Source organism: Anoplophora glabripennis, unplaced genomic scaffold (assembly GCF_000390285.2).
Source record: "Anoplophora glabripennis isolate ALB-LARVAE unplaced genomic scaffold, Agla_2.0 scaffold24, whole genome shotgun sequence".
Taxonomy (NCBI): domain Eukaryota; kingdom Metazoa; phylum Arthropoda; class Insecta; order Coleoptera; family Cerambycidae; genus Anoplophora; species Anoplophora glabripennis.
Genome location: NW_019416404.1, coordinates 327,261 through 342,971, shown reverse-complemented (window position 1 = coordinate 342,971; position 15,711 = coordinate 327,261). Strand labels below are relative to the sequence as shown.

The window sequence follows — 15,711 nt, the reverse complement described above, 5'->3', positions numbered from 1 at the left end:
AAGTTTCGTTTTTTTTTTTCTGAAATAGAAATAATTTAATACCAATGCAATTGCTATGGTCAGATCGACCATGTTCTTTTACCTACCCTTGAATGTTTAATTTGACGTAAATCGAACAACTCGTGCCAGTATAATAGTCACATTAGATTTAAAAACACCCTGTGGATATAAAACATATTTAAATAATATCATATATGTTGATACTTTAGTTCGGTATTTTAATATTTCATTGTAAAGATTGTGAATACATTGGTAACGAAAGGTTAGCAAATTTTTTGTAAAATCATCATTTTCGTAAAATCGTTTTCGTTTTATTTCATGTCAAAGAAATAATTTAATTCAATAGTTCTAATTTTCACTTCTTTATGTAGATAGAGGTTTTTTTCAACTTACTTATTTAACTTAAAAAACAAGATTGTAACTTGTGAAAAAGTTGCAAGCAAAAAAAGGCTCTGAGTGAATGACGCATTCTCTCTCTTCAAAGTAGATCATTGATTCTCATTTACCGTGTAGCAAGTAGCAACCCAGTGTGTGTTTATGTGACGTGCAATAACTTATTATGTACTTGTGCGTGAGGTACGTAACCTTATTTTTTTTGAGAACTTTGTAACTGTTTGACAATTAGATAAACTTTGTAATGACAAGTTATTATAATGATGCCGTGTAAATGTTCTACAGTGTATGACTATAGTCAATCTAATTTCACAAAGAAAAACAAACATCTTGTTATTTCCAACGTTTTAATATTTATTTAATTGCGATATTTCTAGGAACAATTCCGCGTATTTTGCTCCTAAAAAGCGTGTATCATTGATTTATATTTTTTACACTGAATATATTTCTTTATTTGAAATGTGTCGTCATAGATACAGAATTAGAATAAAAAACAACTTATTTTTTACGAACGCTGCCCGTGATAAACACCCATTAAAAATAGACTAAACAATTCCGTGCATCGTAATTTCATATTCATGTTTGTTTATATTTTTTATTATTCTAACTTCCTGACCTGTGACCCACAAGCTGTTTTTTTGCCTCTATATAATATAAAATTACCGAAAAATATGTTATGCGGAATATAGATTGTTTTTCAATGGTACGGGAAAAACTGGCGGTTTTTTAACTACAGATTACTTAGAAAAAGCGAAGACAAATGTTTTTATTATGTTTATTTTACAATCGTAAATCTGTTCGATAACCAGAAATAATTAATTCGAGAACTGGGATGTTTTCACAATACGCTTTCCGATAAATACTTCGGGATTCCTAAAAAAACACGAACGTGAGATATTTTTAAATTATATTTTATGAATATTACAGAAATGTGTGAATAAACAATGGTTTCTGGATTTGGAATTGAAAATTAGTCATGTTACTAAATCGAGGAGATTGAAAATTCATCTAGGGAAAAGTTAGATACAATGACACCAGCACCACTGACAATAGGTATACAGATAAAGTGGCTTTTATGAGGAAATGTTATTTGATTAAGATAAATGTACCTAGGTACTTTTTTGTAAAAACATTGTTAGATACCAAACAGATTTTATTTTTATACAGGGTGAATCATTAAGAATCGGCAGTCTCTAAACTGGAGATATTACACACCAAAATGTAACAAATACAAATGTTGGAAGTTTACGAGATACAGGATGTTCATTTTAATTTGAAATTTCTCAATAATTTTGGAATTTTTATCAGAATCAACTCGAAAATTTCGAATTTGATGCTGAATTTGTCACTATCTGTACAGGGCATTGTTATCTCATTAAATCACAACACATTTTTTGTCTGATGAACTATGGCTAAAGTGAGATTAAAATCTAAAAGGCAGTTCAATTTTGCTTAGAAAAGATACTCTTGTTAAATTCATCTAACACTATCGGTTTTTGAGTTATTTGCATGTTAAACGCTCATTGTATTTTGCTTTTACAAAATTTGTAGGTATTCTTTTAAATGAAGTATGCGGGATAACAATAACAAAGACACCAAATAACAATCAGTAACAGTAATAAAAGAAAACTCAGTACACTTTGCAATACGCTTTCTTAAAAATCTTTGGGTGTTAAATAAAATTTGTCAATTATTATTTTAATCGCATTCACGGTTTCTTGAACTGTCGTAACTCCCCAATTGAATTATTTCTTCTTTGTAAACCATTTCCTTCATTTGTGACCGTATTGAGAAGTCCAGAGGGTTTAAATCTGGACTTCTTCGGTGGCCAAGCAAATTTACCTCCACGGCCGATCAGGAGAAGGTATTGGCACACTGACAGTAAAATGTGGTTGTATTACGGCTAGTGGTACATCTTCTAGTAGTGTGTTCAAATTTTGGGCAAGAAAGTTCAAATAGAGAGGTCCATTCAGATTAGGAGGGAGTTCAAAAGGACCAATAAAAAACCAGATATCACACCACACCAAACGTTTACCTTGAATTCTTGCTGAAAACGTCTTTCCCTTAGAGCAGCGGTATTCAAACTCTGTTCCGCGGTTCCCCACAACCTCTCTGGGGGTTCCGCGAGGTTTAGTTTTCCCTGTTGCCGCACTTAACCGACGAGTATTTTGATCTGAGTTTTCCAAAGTACAAACTAAAACCTCTTCTTCGTCATCGACGTTGATAGTTTTTGTGACTTTCAGGATGAAAACACTCTGTTTCGCCTAGGCGAAATTTATTCCTGAACGTTTTTGATTGGGTTGTCTTCAATTTGGGTATAATAATTCTAAATACCTTCTGTTTGCACCAAGTCCACTGAAATTTGACTGAGCAAAACAAAATCATATTACGCATTTCACTGTTGCAAAAATCACTATGTCGTGGCATTGTTTGATATTAGAATTTTTGCTACAAATAATTACTAAATTAGAAAAAGAAGGATAACCTAACAAAACACTCTTATTAACTTAACGCAAAATTGTCAAGTATTTATTGACACGAAAAAGTAACATGTGATTACAGAAGCCTACTTGAAAAGTCAGAGCAATAACGGTAACTAAGGCGATTTTACATTGAAGGTTTAAAATGCAAATAACTCAAAAACCGATAGAGTTAGATTTTTTAAAAAATAGAACTGTTTCTATGTAAAATTGAACTGCCTTTGAGATTTTTAATTCACTATACTCATGCATTAGACAAAAAAAATGTGTTGTGATTTACTGAAGTAACAGCATGTAACCAACGCCCTGTACAGATACTGACAAATTCAGCAACAAATTCGTAATTTTTATACCAAAAAACATAAATCTACCAATTTTCGAATTGATACTGCTGAAAATTCCAAAATTACTGCGAAGTTTTCAATTAAAAACACCCTGTATCTCGTATTTGTATATTTTATATTTTGATGTGTAGTGTCTCCAGTTTAAGGATTGTCCATTCTTAATGAATCACCCTGTATGAGTGTAATACTGATTGTTGCTATCAAATTAAAAAAGATGAAGGACATAACCTTGTGGATTTTTTTAGAACCAAAATATTAGTGCCAAAACAAATTCATATCGCCACGTAATTAAAAATATAAAATTAAATATTACATCTCTTATCATCAGTTAACATCTCTAACTAAATTTGTTTTCGTAAATCGTCCTTCGTCTAATCCGACAACCAAATATTGAGCTTATCATTTCATATTTGTTCAAATTAGACAAGGCGAAAACCTCGCATTCGTGGGAAAAATTTTCTGGCTCGATTTTTTTGCATATTCAGATTTGTGAGATGTTCCTTAACATGAATCAAGCTGATGCCGGCCGGAAATCTGGTGCCCATTTGTTTAAACAAACTTTTTTTAAACAAATTGTAAAAATTGTTTTTTTCACTCCGGGGTTAAAAATTATTATTTTTGATGTTGCCAGGTACCTAAATTAGAGTTTAAACATCTCCCTACAAGATGCTGAAGAGTTTTTGGGACTCTCATTATTTTAAAGCCTTGTTTTTTAATTAGTAATACATAAATTTATTACCAAAGATCCAGTACCCAAAGACTTAGTTAAACAATGTAAATGTACAAAAAACTGTAAGACTTGTTCTTGTAGGAAGAACTATGTCACTTATGTACCTTTATGTGGTTGTAACATAGAAAAGTGTGGGAATTCTTATGATTGAATAAATGAGTGATAATAATAATATTATGCAGTACCTATTAAATAAATGTTCTTTAATAAAAATCACATGTATTTGATAGCCCTTTTATTTTTTTTCTGTACCCTATTCGTACAATTTTGAATTAATTAAATAAAATTATTATGAATTATGACTATTTAAATAATCAATTTTTACATTATTTTATGAGTAGTAATAGTACTTAGAATGCTAAATTCAAAGAACCCAAGACGAAATAGCGAATCCTCGTACGAGAGGCGCGCGTGCGGCTCATAGCACTTTATCAACAATTAAAAAACAAGGCTTTAGAATAATGCGAGTCCTAAAAACTCTTCAGCATCTTGTAGGGGGATGTTTAAACTTTAATTTAGAAACCTGGCAACATCAAAAATAATAATTTTTAACCCGGAAATCGGCCGTTCAAAATCGTCATTTTCGCATTTTTAGCAACATAAATTGTTTATAACTTTAAAACTGTCTATTTTAGAGGCATAGTGCATAGGAACTTTTTTGTTTATAATGTGCCAAAAAACCAACAGGAGTAAAAAAAACAATTTTTACAATTTGTTTAAAAAGAGTTTGTTTAAACAAATGGGCACCAGATTTCCGGCCGGCATAATCTCACGAATCTGAATATGGCAAAAAAATTGAGTCGGAAAATTTCTCCCACGAATGCGAAGTTTTCGCCTTGTCTAAATTTCTAAATACTATTTTTAATGTTAAACTTCCTCTCAAAAAAAAAAAAAAGATTAACGGACAGCTCCTCACTGTACCGATACCGATCTCGACGGAGCACATAAAGGCAGATAAACTGAAAAGAACGCATCAATTACGACGTGAATTGAACTCACCTGACGTTTTGCACCTTTCAGTTCACATTAATCTAAATGGCACAACAGGTACCGCACAAAAAACGCTTTTCCTGTTTTTTTAACTGCCAACAGAATTCCCCATAACTCAGCGCTATTCAAGTCGGAATCGCTGCCTTCTAAAAATGGTACGTGGTCCTGTTTTAGGGGTGGGAATCTATAATAAAAAATGACTCCAAAACGATCACCCCAATGAGTGTCTTACTAAACGGTAACACGCCGCAAAAAAGCAGGTCAGATTTTGGTCCCTAAATCTTTTTAAGGGCACCTTCTGTGCCAAGTGAAAATAGATGGATTATGGGGCATCGTAAAAAAAGGTGGCAAATATAATGGAATATCTTGCGAATTGAATATAAAGAGGTTAAAAACGACAGGGCGCAGTGAAGTTCTGAAAGATGGTGCCGTAAAAAAATTATCTGCGGTTTTTTTGCGGTTTACCCTCAATTACTTCAGATAAGGTTGTTTGTCAGATCTCTTTGTGCTTGTTTTGGCATAATATTTACATACGTTCCGCTGATAGAGACGATTTTTAAGAAACAAAAAGCGTCCTACATATTTCAAATGAAATTAATTTTTTTATTGTTTATTTCAGTACGTTATAATTGCAACATTTTCTTCTATATACAGGATATTATAGAAAATGTTACTGCCAAAAACACTTTTTTTTAAATGACTCAAAATTTTGCTTATAAATTACGAACAACCCTGTATCTAACGCTACTGTCAATAAGAAAACACTATTCCTCCTTGAGATTATTCTGCTGATAACATAAAGATGTGCGTTCTGTTTCATTTGATTCTTATCATTTTGAGGTAATTTAAATTTAAATACACATATACAAGGTAGTCTGAATTTTACGCAGGAAACTTCGAAGAAAGATATATCTCTTTAAAATAATATGTGTTTGCCTTATAAACATTGGTCTGGAACAGCCCCGTTTTGAAGTTGTTAAAGAAAATGAATTTTTTGTTTATATCTCCGGAGTCTATTAACCGATCTCAATAAAATTTGGTACAGATAATGTATGATAGTAAGCCTTACATTCCCTGAAATAAGAGCTTTAACGGTTCAATCAGTGGTGTACAACTGGACAGCGTCACCCCTTTTTACAAAAAACCTACGCCACTGCATTTTTTACAAGTCATTGTAACTGAATTTATATTCTAATGCACAAAATACGTAAAAAGGTGACTTTAATTTTCCCTAAGATACGCCCTTCTCAAGTTATTAATACCAATACAATCCCCTTGTTGCAGACACTTCTAATCTTAACATTACAAGAATATTATTTATGTTTATGCTTAAAAGTAAGTGCAATTTGTAAGCACATCAACAAAATTATTTACACCTTTCTACACCACCCGTGAGGTAGTGTTCCTGGCGTGTTTTAATTTTCCCTGGAGACCTAATACTCTACAAATAAGAACAATTTAAATCAAAATAATAATAAAAATGTATTTACCAAGCAACAGCAACTGAACAAGAAACAAAATTAACGTTACGTATTTACAACAATTGTTCAAAATGCGAACCACCCACACCACATCTTCTATTAATGGAATTAATTGAGGCTAATATCATGTGGTGGTTTTCTTTTAATTCATTATACCCGTTTTCTATTCGTTGCAGTCGTTGTGGTTCTGTATCTGTTGGAGTAGAATAAACTTTACATTTCAGATAACCCCAAACATAGAAGTCCAGAGGGTTTAGATATGGCAATCTGGCTGGCCAAGACACTGGACCCTCTGCACCATTATGGTTGACTTTAGCATTTGGTCTTCTACCTATCCTCGCCCCATATACTTTTCATTAGGCCATTCTTATATTATTCTCCTAGAATGCGCAGAAGCACTATCCATTGTATCCAGCTATTTTTGTATATTTAATGGAACATCCTCTAATAGATGGTTTTCTAGAAAGTTTAGAAATCGGGAATTTAGACAGGGTGGACAAAAAGAAAGGTCCACAAACTTTATTGAGAATTATTCCGAGCCACAGGTTCACAGAAAATTCGTGTTGAAAAGATCTTGTCCGAATTTTATGAAGATTTTCTTATGACCCAATATGCCATATGACTATGAAAATTCACTACCCCTCGCCTTCGGTAAATGTACATTTATTATTATTTTGATTTAAGTTGTTCTTATTTGTAAAAATAGAAACGACCCCTGCACAGTTGTACACCACTGGTTGAATCTTTAGAACTCATATTTTAGGGAATGCAAGGCCTACTATCATAGATCTATATCAAATTTTATTGAGGTCGATTAATAGATTCCTGAAACATAAATAAAATATCATTTTTGTTAACAACTTCAACACCCTGTATCTCTAAAACGGGGCTGTTCCATACCAATATTTATAAGGCAAACACATATTATTTTAAAGAGACTATCTGCCCCCGAAGTTTCCTGCATAAAATTCGAACCACCCTGTATGTACATTTCTAGCAGTGCACCTTTATCACCCTGTAACTTTTTTACCAAACATTTGGGGACCTATGTATACTGCAAGAAAAGGATTTAATTGGGAGAAATAAAATGTATTACTGTTAATTAAATCATGTATTTATATGAATTTGTAATGATTTCTTTAGACATTAATTTGAATGAATTAATCAACTGAAATATTTTTAAATATTTGCCATTTTTATTGGAATAACTGCTTTAATTATTAGATATTAAATAAACTTATTATTTATTTCAGTTTTATGTATTTACTACAAAATTTTGTGGGGAAAAATACATATAGATATATTTTCTAAAAAAGGAAGTCTATAATAATATACATACATACTTCAGTAAAAAAAGATAAATGCATATAAACATGTTCTTACAAGATTTAACGATTGGGGAACTTCTCGTAAATAAAATGATATGATTATAATATTAGGTTCCAATAAAACGATATATTCAAGTAATTTTATTGAAGCCAACATTTTAGTGATAACAATAAAAAAAAAAGGTTTTTACGTAGAAAAATCTCAACTTTTTATTATACTTCATGAAATATTGGTTAATAGAAATCAATAATACATTTTTATATACAGGGTGAGTCAACACTGTGGCAAAGTTGACTAATCGCTAGAATATTATTGAGGCAAAATATTTCAAAATAGGTTCGGATGGGGGGGGAGGGCAAGAAATACACATTTTAAAAATAATTTGAATTATACAGGGTGATTAATTTTCGGAAGACTGACCAAAGTTTTATTTTTGCCACACTGTTGATTCACCCTGTATATTTTGCTACAGAGTTCGACTAAATACAAATTATTGCACAAATAACAGATTTTTCACATGTACTAATCTGGTGAAGTTGGCAGTTTTCCATATAACGACTAGAATGTTTCTATTTTTGACTGTTATCAATTTACAAAACTATGCCTTTAAATTAATACAGCTCTAAGTCAATAGCGTTTATAAAATCAGTACAACACTGCACGTTCATATTTGAGACTATACAAACACAGTAATGGCTGATAGTGTTCGACTCTACATACTGTCCCGTTTAAAAAATGAAGTAATATTTAATTGTATGGAATGTGTTTGAAATTAATTGATTCTCTATGATGTTCATAGAAAAGGATTTGTTTAAAATCATGCTTGCTAGCTCCCATTTCAGTTTAGCACCATAATTTAGAAACAGCACTGTAAAGTGACCTTTTTGTGCTATTAAGTAATAAATTTACAGCAGGTTATGCTCCTATTTCCTAATAATTGATATGTCCTATTTTTTCAACAAACTTTCTAAAAATTAAACTGAAAATGAGGTACGTTTATGGGTAATTAATTGATGAAGAATATCATCGTTTTTATAGTGTATCTACATTATATTTCAGAATTTTAAAACATGGTTTAGAAAATTTGAAATTTTTTGCCTAGACAAAAATTCAAATCCGGCCAAACGACAAACACGAATCGGCCAAAGTTAAATAAACATCTACAAAATTGCGGTTATTTACATATAGCTTTTGTTCTAGCTACAATAAACACAAAGGGCAATTTCTCTGGTCCAGAGCACTATCTTTCGTTTGTAAATAACGAACTAGATGTAGTTTCTCACAAAATTAACCAAACACACAAACAGAAATAAATGCACTAAATAAATAACTTATCTAAAAATAACAATTTTGTTTTTTCTTGTAATGCACTTCGGTTTTGTCGAGTAAATAGCGAAAGATAGCCTATCTGAGGGATGCGGATGTCGATATACTAGTCAAATAGAAAAAGAAGATAAAAACAGTTCTGGTTCCGATACCACAACTAAAAAATAACTCGAGAATTCTTCGGTAAAAAGATTAAAGTCTGTGAAAGAAAAGAAATAGTCAATTTCTTTAAATACCATTGGTAAAATTGTCTCTTGAGCATGGAAAAATTAATTTATTGTATATTTTGAAGTATCTATTTTTTTTATTTTTCTTTTCCTGTTTTTGTTTTTCATTATGGCATTCTAAAATTTGACTTGTCAGAGAAAATATGTCACATGTAATGATGGAAATTTAGTGCTGACTGTTTGTTTATTAAAACCTTTTAAGTTTCGTTTAAAAAACAATTTCTGACGCAAAATGTATGTATTTTCGTTCGCACTAACGAATGTTATCAGTGTATAACTAATACTGTTACTAGTATTAAGGTCTTAAATACTTACCTACTTTGTACAATATTAACATAAAGTTTGTTATACAAGATTAAAACTAAATGTACATCTATTGCAAAGCTACATTAGTTTTGTGTTAAGTATAACGTGGAATTTGTACTGTTACAAAACAATAATTTAAGTACTTATCGTTATTTTTTCTGTTTTATCTATATACCGTTGTTAACAGTTTTTATTATAAAAAACAGAGTAATGTCAAGCTGATAAATAGTTTTTTCTGTTAATTTATAGCACTTAAACTTTAGCAAAATACACACTTATCGATATCATCAATCAAGAAAAATGATTAAGCGTTAAAAAGTAAAACATATTATCAGTAGGAAAATTTCGAGCACGACATTTTATAGAACAAAAAATAACTGTGTTGCAATAATATATTTTAATTTATTATTTTTATTAATAATCTTTAAAATCCTGTAAACTTTATTTATTCATTTACACTTTTTTTTAATTCATAATTTATTAATTCATCAGCTTCATTTAAAAACACGTGGTAAATGTTTTCAGTTTCACAAAATTTTTACATCTATTTATTCTTACAGTCTTAATTTTTCTTTCTTTGCGGCATATTTTATTTAAATTATTTAAGAACGGCTTCATCCAGTATTAACACAACTGATAAAACACGAGTATATCTGGTAATAATATTTATAAAAAATCATATCAAATAGTATATTTCCAATGCAGTAATAAAAATACTTAAAGTACTTAAAATGTTATCGGTATCTTGGATAATTTTTTACATCTTTTTAATATTTCCTTCAAGAATTATTTTCTAATTGCGTATCACTTTTGTAACATAATTATAGTTTAAAGAACATCTATCTGTATGGAAATAAAATATTTATTATTTATATAAATATTTTATAAATTACTATCCAAATATAACTAAATTCTTGTTCGATGCAACGTTAGTCACTCAAAAATCTTATCTAAAATTAAATAAACAACCAACAAATCATTAGTACGACATATTTTCTTAATTATTTACTTCTTTAAAATATATTTGAAAATATACCTAAAACTTTCCTGTGGTTATGGGTACGATACATTCGTTTTCTAGGTACCTTAAAAATTTTATGGGATATTGCGCAAAAGCTGTAAAAAAGGGTTGGTGGTCAATAATCAAAGGGTTAAATGTGTTTTTGTATAATTTCAGAAACTAATAAATAACCGAGTTGTATAGACAGACCTGGCATTTTATTATTATGTTACAGAGACAAAAAATATACAGTTTGTGGCCTAAATATAATCCTTTCTATGAACAGGCTTATCACAAAAAATGAGGTTTTATGTATTTGTATAACTGAAACGCTTAATCATTTTTAAATTTGTTATGCGTAAGTAATTACAAATATTTTCAAAGTAAATAATTATTATTGCCATTACTTTATGTTTAAATATTTAAAAAATATTCTAGCCGTAATTGTTAAAAAGTTTTGAAATTTGCAACAGTTCACACTTGTCTTATCTACCACGACTATATAAAAACTACCTACCAAAAATATGATTAACCACAACCTTCATTTGCATATTTGTATTTTTTTGTTTTTTTACGAAATAAATATTATTCTCTTCACTCTTCACAATATATTCGTAAATAAACAACTATATCAGTAAAATAAATCATATATGTCTTTAAGATTCATTTATTGCGACTTGAAATTGTTTTTGTTGTTAATAACAATCTGTTAAATATTTTGATTTTGCACTACATTAAACATGGACAACAATAATTACATCAGGTTATTCTAAGTTATAAACAATTTTTCAGCCTTTGTGAAACCATTTGTATAATTAATGTCCAGAAAGATTTAAGCAACAAAAAAGGGCTTGGAGAAACAAAATTAAACAGTAATCAAGCAGTACAAAGTATTATACTTATTAAAATTCCTAATAGGCTTAATTTTCCAGGAAAAGGATTTTTATTTCTTTTTAAGTTTATTGCTATAGACTAGTAAAGGATCACTAATTAATTTGTTTTTGTAAAGAAATAACTTATTTTAAAAATATATTTTGAGGTGATGATAAAAGAGGCTAAAATTATTATGAACTAATTAGCAAACTTACTGAAAAAAACCAGTTCTGACATTTATTAATGTTCTTGTAGTTTGTGATAAATTTATGTATTTTAACATAGAATCTGGCTTAAAATAACCCCGAACAAAGGTAATATATATCTTTGGACTAAAAAGGGTGAGTGACCCTTTCAGAAATCCTTTTTCAAGGTAAAAGCAACCCTACACCCAGGCAGCTGGATGGGGAATGTCTATGCAAAATATCAGCAGTTGCTTTTTCAAATCTCAACATTCTGTTGACGAGCAAGGGCGTGTTGGTTCTGCCCCTTGCGAGGAAGACATGTTGTGACATCTCGAATGTTCAGAATTTCGTGAACAGCTCATGAGTTCTTCAGAAATACTGAAAAAGATTACAGATTAAAAAAATATTTTATTTGCAACAAAACATTATTTTGTTGGTTATTGGCAAGTTAAATAGGTATAGTACAATTATACGTTAGGTACAGGCCCATATTATACATACACACCACAAACAATATTAATAACACACTGACAAACACAATTCCACGTTTAAATATTGATCATATCAAGGAAACATGTTCCTTCTAAATTTCTTCTGATGAAACTGAAATACAATGTTATGTTAATAATGCAAACTATAAATTCAAATCATCAGCAAATATCAGTCCACAAGAATCAAGTACACCATACAAGCTATTAATCAAAGTTGGAAATAACAACGGCCTCAAGTTAGATCCTTGAGGTACCCTAATGTAAATATTGAGAAGCTCTAAACAAATTTTGTTACAAGAAAGTTCCCTGAAGTATATATTATGATTAATTTTGTCAAAGGCCAAAAAAGCAGGTGTACACCGCGTCAACATAACTGCTTTTGTATCACACAAATATTGATTAAAAGTTACTTGTGATTAATCGAAAATTCAAAATGTTGAAAATTGATATAATTTTTTTTTGTAGATGTATAAATAAATGCTGTCAACTTTTAAAACCTTAGCAAAATTATTTAAAATTGCTATTATAACCATTGTAATCAGAAAAAGGAGAGAATTCCAAAAAGCAACAAATATACAGAGTGTTCCATTAATAAATAACAGAAGTTTGGTTTATAATATCTGCTACATACAACAGTCAATTGTCTTTTATATATTGCTTTGACATCACAAGAAAGTTTCCTAAAAATTTTTTTACCATTTTTTCCTAGTAGAAAGGAAAAAATATGAGAGATAGAATGTTATTTGAATCACCCTCTATATATACGTTTACGAAAATGATAAACTGTTTGTTCTTGTTTCCTCTTTCAGTGCCACTACGACGTAAAAAGCTACAGACTATTATTAATCACAATCTTCATTTACATACATGTAAAAAATAAATATTTTTCTGTCTAATAACCAAAATATTCACAAACAAACAACTGTATCATCAAAATAAATCACTCTGTAATTACATTCCATTCGCCGATATTTGAAACTGTTTTTGTTGTTAGCAATTTATTAAATATTTTGATTTCGCACCATACAGGGTCGGAAAGTCCTCATGGTTCATCGGCCGTTACGTGAGAGCGATAAAGAAAGTCATAGAGATCCGTGCGATAGAGAAAGATGGCTATAATGAAGGCGTCTAACAGTCACCGCCCATTTCGCCCTTCCACAAATAAGATCCACTTCTTTCCGACCCTGTATACAATGGGCATTAATAAAAGTAAAAAGTAAAATTTAGTGAACCATTAGAATTATTTTCTGAATAAGGATTTATTGAAAAAATTGTTTCAGGATACCGCTGCAAATGTCTATGTGAAACTACGCCTTCAAAAAGGTAAGTGAAGATACTAGGAGATATGGAAAAACGCTTTTGTTTTGACATTTATGTGACAAATTGTATCTTTATTTCCAGTTTCATTGTATAAATTTCATCAGTTACCATTTTAAATCTGTCTTAAAGCATACCAAACTATAACTCACTATATGAAAAACTTAAGAAATAAGACAATTTTCATTAGTGTCCAGTAATGAATGTCTATTAAAACAGAAATGTCAAGTACGGATTGCCTCTAAAACTATTTATTACAGATTTAAATTTAGAAAATGCTGAATGGAAATATGTAAAAAATACGCTTCTTCTTCGTCGAAGACGGCCTTGTTAAGGTCAGTTCTAAAAGCGTGTCTAACGAGACACACATTTAACATCGCTAATCCAGAACAGCTTCCACTTGCACCGGCTATTCTTACGTAATAGTCACGTAGAGATTAGAATCGCCTAGGCTTGAATGGCATTCGGAACGTGGTCGTATTTTCAGACTTGACTCGAAAGCAAAGCTGCTGGATTTCAGCACGTGCTGACGGAAAATGTTAATTCGCTGTCACTTAAATCGCGTCTGAAAAGTGTTTTAGTGCATTTTTATTAAAAATAATATGCAGTTTCAGGAGACACGTTTAAAAAAGCAACTTTGGGGCTTTTAATCACAATAAAATCCAAAATTAGTTATTTTTCTACTCTTACAGTATTTTTATGACATGATTCTATTAATTTATTTAATTACTATCATGTCAATAGTGACATTTCTTAAATTAATTTGAGGTAAAAAAATGCTTTTTTAAAGGCATATGCAATAAAAGTTTCTATTGCACAGCTTCAGTGCTTCAGTTAAAAGGTTCATTTTTAACAATGTTAATTTTTAGCAATGTTGCAATTAACGTTAATTGAATTAATACAATTTTCAGCAACAATTCTAAACAAATCTTAACTAAACCTATGACTCGTATACCCTTCTGGATTGGAGAACCCAAGGTATTTCGCTTGATATTTCCCTAAAGGTATTAATGACCATGTGCTACAAACATAATGCTGTTGTTGGTGACCTAAAAATGATTTTCTATAAATTTCAACTATATTTTTCAAGTATCTCCTTTCGTCGGCAATAATTCATTACCAACATATAACCAATACAGGGTGTTTCTGAAATAAGTGCGACTCTTGAAAAGGGTAATAGAGGGCACGAAAATGAGCAACTTTTATTAAGCAACTGATAGTCTAAATGCTTCTGTTTTCTAGAAAATTAATCAAAAATTTACGACCCTGTGCATCTTGTGCACGTGTGTTGTGTGTTGCAATATTACTTAGCCGGCGGCCTGTGTAATTTGTGAATCTTCTGAAGAAGATTTTTAAAACTCACTCGAATATTTTTAAATTGATATTTTAAGTAAAACTTTTAAGAACAACAATAACGAGTTCAACTAGAGGAGTTTATTTACAAAATCGTTTCCTTAGCATCCATTATGAAAGAGTAGTATCGACCACTTACAATTTTTACATGGGTTCAGTCATGTCAATCGAATAATAATAACCGTCATTTACTAAAATATTTACAAAAGATCGATATAGTTCTACAAATATTCATAAAAAAATTTACTGTTTCTTATGACAATTCGTATAATTACTAATACAACATAATCTTTGTCCTGTTTTCTGCACTATCATCAGTAGATCTGTCAGAACTGAGCCGCGGGACATAGGCGTACGCATTATTTATTAAAAAGCAACAAATTAAATTGTCTACAATACACCACCATGAACACCAATGGACAGCAATTAATTGGGCAACATCTGCATGATAAGAAATCAACAGTATACTAGCGTGACGTGAACGTGAAAAGCATTATGAGGCAACAGCTCACGCATGTCCCGGTTGGCCCGCTTGGCACGAAATTGAATTGTGGCTCTCTCTGACAGCTTTAGTCATCACTATTATATTTCATCGACGTTGATGATTTAAAATTAATTTTGCTTCATAATCCACACATATTCTTTTACATATTTGATACAATATTTTGCAATTTTTACAATAGTTATGTAACAACATAATATATATGTTGTCTTTTGTCAACAGAGTCAGATAAAATAAGCACACAATAAGCATATTACGAATTATTTGCAGTGTATTACCTAAATTCCTTTGTTTCTTTACTTTCTTTCATGATCCAGTAAAATGATTCACATTTGAATACAACGTGTTTCACTGAAGTAAATTTGTTTTCGATCCATTATTATC

General features: G+C 30.5%; 1 long non-coding RNA gene across 1 annotated transcript in view; it reads left to right on the top strand.

Annotated features, from left to right (window-relative positions):
• Positions 1 to 513: 513 nt before the first annotated feature.
• The window catches only part of LOC108911013, an 81,935-nt gene continuing 66,737 nt past the window's right edge, over positions 514 to 15,711 (top strand). Inside the window, exons 1-2 of the long non-coding RNA XR_001964490.1 lie at positions 514 to 576; positions 13,436 to 13,478. This is a non-coding gene — a long non-coding RNA (uncharacterized LOC108911013). The remainder of the gene's footprint in view (positions 577 to 13,435; positions 13,479 to 15,711) is intronic.